At 41.5% G+C, this 7,389-nt stretch overlaps 1 protein-coding gene across 1 annotated transcript in view; it reads right to left on the bottom strand.

The window, feature by feature from the left end:
* Positions 1-817: 817 nt before the first annotated feature.
* Positions 818-7,389, bottom strand: part of C3H8orf89 (chromosome 3 C8orf89 homolog) — a 47,259-nt gene continuing 40,687 nt past the window's right edge. Inside the window, exon 9 of the mRNA XM_057497977.1 lies at positions 818-2,368. The gene's annotated coding sequence lies outside the window, so the exon portion shown is untranslated. The remainder of the gene's footprint in view (positions 2,369-7,389) is intronic.

Below are 7,389 nucleotides of genomic sequence, written 5' to 3'. Positions count from 1 at the left end.
AAAGTTTAGATTCTTTTACTTTGAAAGTACTGAAGTGTACATTTTTAAAAATGAATCAATAAGATGTTTGCACTTTTGTTTTCAACATTAAATGCCATTTTAATTAAAGTCTTTTGCCTAATGAACAACTAACTGCTAAGTCTTTTGGTCAGTATTTCACAGCCCAAAAAAAGCAAGCAGTATCTGGAGTTTTGTTTTATGTAAGAATACCAAAATCAGATTCATGAACTTGCTAGCAAGTCTTTCTTGTTGTAGATAGTACCTTTGTTTTGCCTTTAACCTTGACTCTTCACTCATTCTAAAACGTCCATGAGGGCAGGGCAAGTGTTTGCTAAATGACTACATGGAGGCCAGGCCTTGAAGGGCATAGATATGGCCAGTAAAAATCCTACCCACTCAGACACATGGGAGATGAGTCTAATCATGCCATCAATGCAGGACATTATAGTGGTTACAAGTCCTGGGTTTGGAACAAGAGGATTTGAGTGTGAACCCCAGCTCTGCCACACACTTGCTGAGTGAAATAGGGGCAGGTTACTTGATCTCTCTGAATCTCATCTGTAATATTAATATCATATTCACACTGATCTCATAGGGCTGGTGAAAAATAAAATAAGATAATGAAAATAAACATTTAGCATCCTAATAAAATAAAGGTCTAATAAATTATAGCTAATTAAATACTTAATGAAGTGAAAAGTTTGAATTGTAGAATTTTTATTAATGCTTTATTACTTTAATATACATTTAGTAACTAAAGTATATTTGATGACAAATTATCATTAATTTTCAATACAATTATCAACAGATATTTCTGGAATCTATTTAATTTAGGGCACTCAATACCATAGGCTAGGGAAAAGAAGGTGGTAAATAATTAGCTGAAGAAACAGATCTTAATATAATTTGTTCCCAGTAAAGGTTTTGAAGGGACCTCCTTAAATGGCTGGGTAAAAATGACTTGAATTAGCATTTCTGTTGTTTGTATGTCAGCTAGAGCTTGTAAGTACTTGGAAATAATGTTTTCCTGAGTATTTTACTTACAATCTCCTTTACACTACTAAAGGTCTATGAAAACTCATTTTATTATAGATAGTACAACATTAAATTCAGACTAGTAACTGCGTGAGGGGCACAAAACTTAAAATTAGCAGAGTCTGACTTGATGTGGGTATTCTCCTACATGTGTTTGTAGGTGTACAGCATGACATTTGTATGTAGCACATGAACACACATGAACAGAATACTCATAAGAGAGCCAACCATCCTGGGGTCAGTCATTTTTAATCAGATTAGTGTAAATTTAGCACGGCTAAACCTCCACTAGGTCAAAGTATGTGCTCAAGGCTGGTGGGCCTGTGGGCTACTTGGATTAAAAACATTGTTTTTAATCCATTTTACAACTGGCAACTTCTAAATTCTTTGTTACTTAGTGTTTAGAAGTATGGAACTATGTTTTTGTTCCCCTCCTGACAATTCTTGTCATATCTCTGGCAAAGGAGCTGATTCTCACATAGTGTTTTCTGGTTGACAGGTTGGAGCAGAGCCCTCAAGACACATCTCTTATTTAGGGTTCAAGACACGGATCTTCAAAATCTGGGTTATCATTGACTGTGGACTGCCCAGGGTGAATAATGTGCTGCTGGGCATGATGTGGTTTATTTTATCAATCCCCTGACCTGATGCTTTCCTTTGGGTGGAGTCAGTAATTAGGAATCCAAGTCAGTGAAGAATCTGGTATTCATGAGGATTTGAGCAGGCCATGGTAGGGAGGGGTTTCCAACATATTCTCACGACTTAGATACTTTGAGGGAGGCTGGCTGACTAATAGAGAACAGCCTTGACCTTTCAACCCTGCAAATTCAAATGCAATTTGTCATCCAATGTAAAATGAATTTAGCTATGTGTAATCCTGCACGATGGAGAGACCTTGTCCCAGAAAACCTCCAGAACATGAAAGAGGGGTATTGAAAAATAAAATCCACAAAATGGTTAAGAACATACATTGATATGCTAATAACAAATTCCTTTTTCAAAATAATGAGAAGCCCTGTGATTTCTTGGACAGTATAGAGCCCATTAACATACAAGGGGTCAGAGTGGGAAATTGTTGCTAATTTTCTTCTCTCCATAGAAATTGAATTACATTTTTATATTTATTTTTCACTATTTCTTTTCATAATTTAAAATTAAGCCATCCTGTCATGATTATTGTGCTCTACCTTTCTTTGTGATCACTGAAGGAGAAAGGTTGAATTGCAAGTCTTTTTCTTGTTCCAGAAACTTCTTTGTCTGAGGACCTCTCTGAAAGATCAGGAGCCAGGACTGGACATAACCCATCCTCTGCGAGAGGTTCAGAGAACTACACCTGAAATTAAAGCACCAAATTGTTCTGTGAGGAGGTGTCTTGGGGTTCCCAGAATCTCCATTGTTTTTTCCAGCCAGGGAGTTTTCAACTGCCTTAGTGTTATCCCAAAGAGCATTCTCAGAGTAAATCTCCTTTTTCACCATAGTTTCTCACTTGCTTAAACGTGAGATAACATTAATTGGGTAGCAGGTAGAAAGATTGGAATGTCCTGGAAACTTTATGAATTATGACATACATTAGGTTGTTTTATTTAACATTGGAAGTTTCCAATTATGAAATACAGCAACCTTGTCAATAGCTACAAATAATTCTCCAGCAGACTGTTGGCATAGCACACACATATTCATGGAAGTTACTCGGATGATCAGAGCAAGGAAACAAAAAGTTTATGGATTAATCTTTGTCTTATCTTTTTTATATTGAAGAGTTTTTACATTTCTTACCTTGCAACATCAAGAAAATATTCAAAAGTCCCACCCCAGTCTGCTAGAGACATCTGTCAGGTCACAATAAGTTATCACCAGTCTTGTCCTCTCCAGTTATAAAAGGAGTAGCTCTCCTTTCCGGAGTTCTTATGGGGAACTCAGTGGCTCAAAACTGACTGTGACTGAAGGAACTGTTATGCTCTTGAATATTTGGAAATGTGAACCTTTCTCTAAAAACAGTGGTTATGAAAATCATACTGCAGTGCTCTCCTTCCCACTTTGAGATTAAGTTGGGTTTACAATATACAGGAAGAGGTTTGCACCATATCTTTGCCAAAAGCCCTATTTATGGGGACTCCACCTTCCTCGGTTCCCCACACTTATCTTATGCTTCAGTCACAAATTTCTCGCTATCGTGCATTAACAATGTACATGTTCATACCTCCAAGCCACTGAATATACTGTTCCCTTGACTTGAAATTACCTTTTCTGTTCCCCACCTAGCAAAACCTCCTTCAAATGCTGTGAATCTGCTGTCAGTGTCCCAAGCAGAATGAGTCCCTCTGACTTCTGTGCTCACACAGACCCTCACACATGCTTCCAATTCTCCACTTGGACCTCAATAGTAGAACCGGTGCCTTGTGGATCTGTCTTTGCGTCAAGGAAGAACCAAAGAGACAAATCATCTCTGCATTCCTAATTTCTAGCACAGTGCCTCCTGCTCCTTCCATTACACCACTACTGGTAAATCCCCAAGGGAAGTAATCAGCAGTAATTAGGAGAGCCCATCCTTCTGTCATGCTAAGGGACCTGCAACTCTGCTACTGCTGGAGAAAACTGGACTAGTCATTCAATAAAAACATGGGAATTTGTCGGCAACATCTCACAAGCCAAATCATTCCCTCATACTCAGCCCACCCTGTCATCTCCAGGCCTCCTCAGTGAGTGGTACAGGGCTGAAATTGTCATTTGTGTTTACTGGGTAAATACTCACGTCTCCATATAGTTGTCTTTGGGGAAAGTGAGTCTAAATCATGCACTGGGATGTGAATCTACCAGTAGGACTCTTCCTTCACCTGGCAAAATCAGATGCTACATATGTTCTTTTGGTAAACAAATACTGAAGATAAGGTACAGCACCAAGATACAATGACATACATTCCAGTTCATTCTAGCCTATAAACTGCTTGAGGAAAGCAGCCTCTCTTTTCTATAATCCCACAAAGGGTCCATGTCCATGCAGCACAGTGGCTAAAGGTATGGGCTTTGGTGTAAGATAGACACGTTCAAATCTCAGTTCTTCCATTAACTAGATGTGGGACCTCAAGAAAGTTACCTAAATCTCTCTGAGCCTCACCAAAGAATGGGGATAGTAGTAATAACAATAACACCTGGCTCACTGGGCTGGTGTGAGGAATAAATGAAATAATATGAATAAATACTTAGTACAGTGTCTGACATAGATTGGGCAGACAATGATGGTAGTTACTGATCTGCACATCCTCTAAATATTACCTGCTTTGGCTCTATCCATATCTCATAGGTCTCTATGGAGATGTCACTTTCCTTCTTAGCGATCTAACAACTCCTATGGTTTAGTTTCTCAGGCTTTTGTATGACTTCAAGGCAGGTTTGGGGAGGGGAGAAGACAATGAAAGTTGCTGTTTTCAAGACAGAGGCAGAATATATAAAAGTCACCCACTGATTGATGATTTAAAGTCTACTATATGTCTTCCTGCATCAGTGTAAAGTATTGGGCAATAGGACTGTGAATAAAGAAAAAAAACATGAGCAGGGAGGAGAAAACCATGATTGGGGCTTGCAGGGGTGGGGAGTGTGAGGGAGAAAATCCTAGATTCTGTGCTGTTTCCTTGAGCCAAGTAAGTACAAGGGCTTGATATTGTTGTCTCTTACTTCCAAAGTTAAGGGGAAGAGAAGGGGCCAGTGCAAAAGTTTATTTAAAAGAATATGTATCAACATTTAAACTCCCATATGAGTGTTTACATATTATCTTTCAAAAACATACTTGTTCTCCCCTAAGTCAAAATCATAAACTGTCGTCAAGTAATTTGAGAGATCAGAGCAGCTGCCCTGGCAGGACAGATAGGAATGATTAGAAAAATCTTTTTAAACACACTTGCACCCTCACCCCATCTTAACATCAGCAATTATTGAAAGAGAACTTGAATTGGGTTCCTCTCCTGCCCGGTGCCCCCAGAGCGAGAGTCAGGTCTCAGGGGAGTGCGTTAGCATCACCCATCTACACTGCAGACTCCTTAATCCGATTCCTTGGCATGAGGCAAAGTGGGGACACACAGCGGTGGCCTGTGATTATCTTTGTTGTCAGGAGCCTGCAAGCCTTCTTTCATCTTATGAAAATTATACCTTTTCTGCTAAGATTGAAAAGAAAACCAGGAACTGGTAATTGTATCCCACTCAACCCCTTCCATAGGGGAGATAGGCGGTGGAGGCGGGCGACTGATCAGTTCTTCTTGCATTACAGTCCTATTCACATAGTGCTTCTCTTTCCCACACCACCCATGACACTCATAAGTGTCTCCCAACCCGGGAGAAGTGGGAACCATCCTGAAGGATTAAAATAACATAATGAAACACCATGTGACAGACACTGTGTTAAAAGCTTTACATACTTAACTCATAAATAAAAGCTTTAATTTTCTTACCTCTCCCAATACCCGTAAGAAAAAGTGGTATTATTATTTTAGTTTTTTTACAGATAATACTTGGGGAGGCAAAGAAACCTGACTAGAGTTAAACAGCTAACAAGTTTCAGAGTGGGAATCTGACCCCAGGCAGCCTGGCATCAGAGCCCTTGTGGTTAACCTATATTCTAATATGAATTTCAAACTCCATCCTGCTGGGTAAAAACTGTGATACACTTGCAGTGAAATAGGAAGATTCTGATTAGTTCAACTGTAGGGTTGGCAAATGTTCCCAGGCCCCTTAGAAAACCACAGCTTTACCCGTTCCATCTTAGAGAGGTAGCTGCAAGCTTCAGCCACAGCAGAGCCACCACCGAGACACCTGGCGGCTACGTGCCCAGACTCTTGGGGGATCATCTTTCTTTCTCTGCCCTTCCTTGCACTTTCCTTCCTTCCCCTCCCACCTGCTTCCCTCTCCTGCCTGCCCCCACCCCCCACCCCACCCCCACCCACCTGCAGGACCGTGCCTGTCACGTCTCCACTGACTTCAGTGAGCAGGGTGCTCCTGTCCCAGTGGTCCTGAGAAATTCCACCCAAGAAAGGGGTGCAGAGCTGCAGGGATCCGATGCCTCTCCTCATGTTGTGTTGCGGTGGCCATCAGTTTCCCTTTCCTGTCCTGATATCAGGCCCTCCAGAACAGTGAACTGTGCTCGTTTTCCTCTGGATTTCCAGTGATGAGTCTAGGGCCTGGTGTCTGTGACATCTACATATATTGAAATAAATTAACTAGTAATTTTCCATACAGATTTCCTTAAGACTGCATTTTACTTACTGGCTCCGTATACCCTCCACAGCAGAAGTAATTCAGTGTTGTGCATTTACATTAGCTTACAATATTTATGCCATCCTGTAATACATGCCACCCATCCACACTAGTGTGAAAATTGCTGATGGCAAAAACTGTATCCTACTCCCCACTAAATGTCCCCTGCCAGGCCTTCATGTGGTTGGCCCAGTGGTGGCTGTTGAGTTCCTCTGAATAATCTCACTATAAGCAGAAACTGTATGCTTAGATGGCAATGCTCACCCAAGGCCATCTACAACTTCTACTAATGAATTTGGGAGTAGACTTCTTTCTTATATTGCCAAATTATAAGAAAGTTTCCATGAGCTACCATAGCTTTCCCAGGAATTCATGGGTTCAAACTATACTGTACCAGGAGTCTCCTTTGTTCTCCATTGGGATGGCTCCAGTCACATAGGCTTGTCACGCCTTGCCACTGCATGTTGAGTTTTTGCATCAGTATATGACTAGGAGTCTATTTGCCTTCAGTCCTTCCCAGTCTTTGTAAGCCGTGCCAGAGTCCTTACATTTCCCCGAGAGCTGCAACCCCTCTAAAACTACTTCCATCATTGTTGAAGTCTTGATAACTACTCTTTCCTTGAGCTCCAGGGCTGGATCTTCTGGTCCGACCATACTTTCTAGGCACTGGCATGAGCATCCATGAGCCCCAAATGTCTCGGGCTCTGTGCTGACTCTCAGACTGGTGTCATGTTGGGACTCAGCTGATCCTCAGGACACAGAGACCTCTCTTTTCTCCCTTCCCACCTCTTTGGATCAGGGTCTTCCAACCCAAAAGAGCTTGTTCCTTTCCTTTTCTGTCATTGTAGAAACCGACGGCCCATCAGTTAGAGTTTGGAAGGGTCCTGATGCATGAACTATTCTGTCTGGCCTCCCTAGGGTTAAAGAAGACCTGACCTTGGAAACAGAAAAGCCTTCTACTGTGTCCTGGAAGTTACTATCTTCCCTCCTCCCTACTGCCAGCTGTTCATGCACACCCCAGCCCAGAAGCCCTCTTGGCTCTGCAATAGGAAACACAAGGAAGGCCCCCACAGCCCACATCTCGGAAGTGTGTGATCAGAGATCCTGCCA

The sequence above is a fragment of the Manis pentadactyla genome, chromosome 3, assembly GCF_030020395.1.
Source record: "Manis pentadactyla isolate mManPen7 chromosome 3, mManPen7.hap1, whole genome shotgun sequence".
Classification (NCBI taxonomy): domain Eukaryota; kingdom Metazoa; phylum Chordata; class Mammalia; order Pholidota; family Manidae; genus Manis; species Manis pentadactyla.
This window is presented reverse-complemented; position numbering and strand designations above follow the sequence as displayed.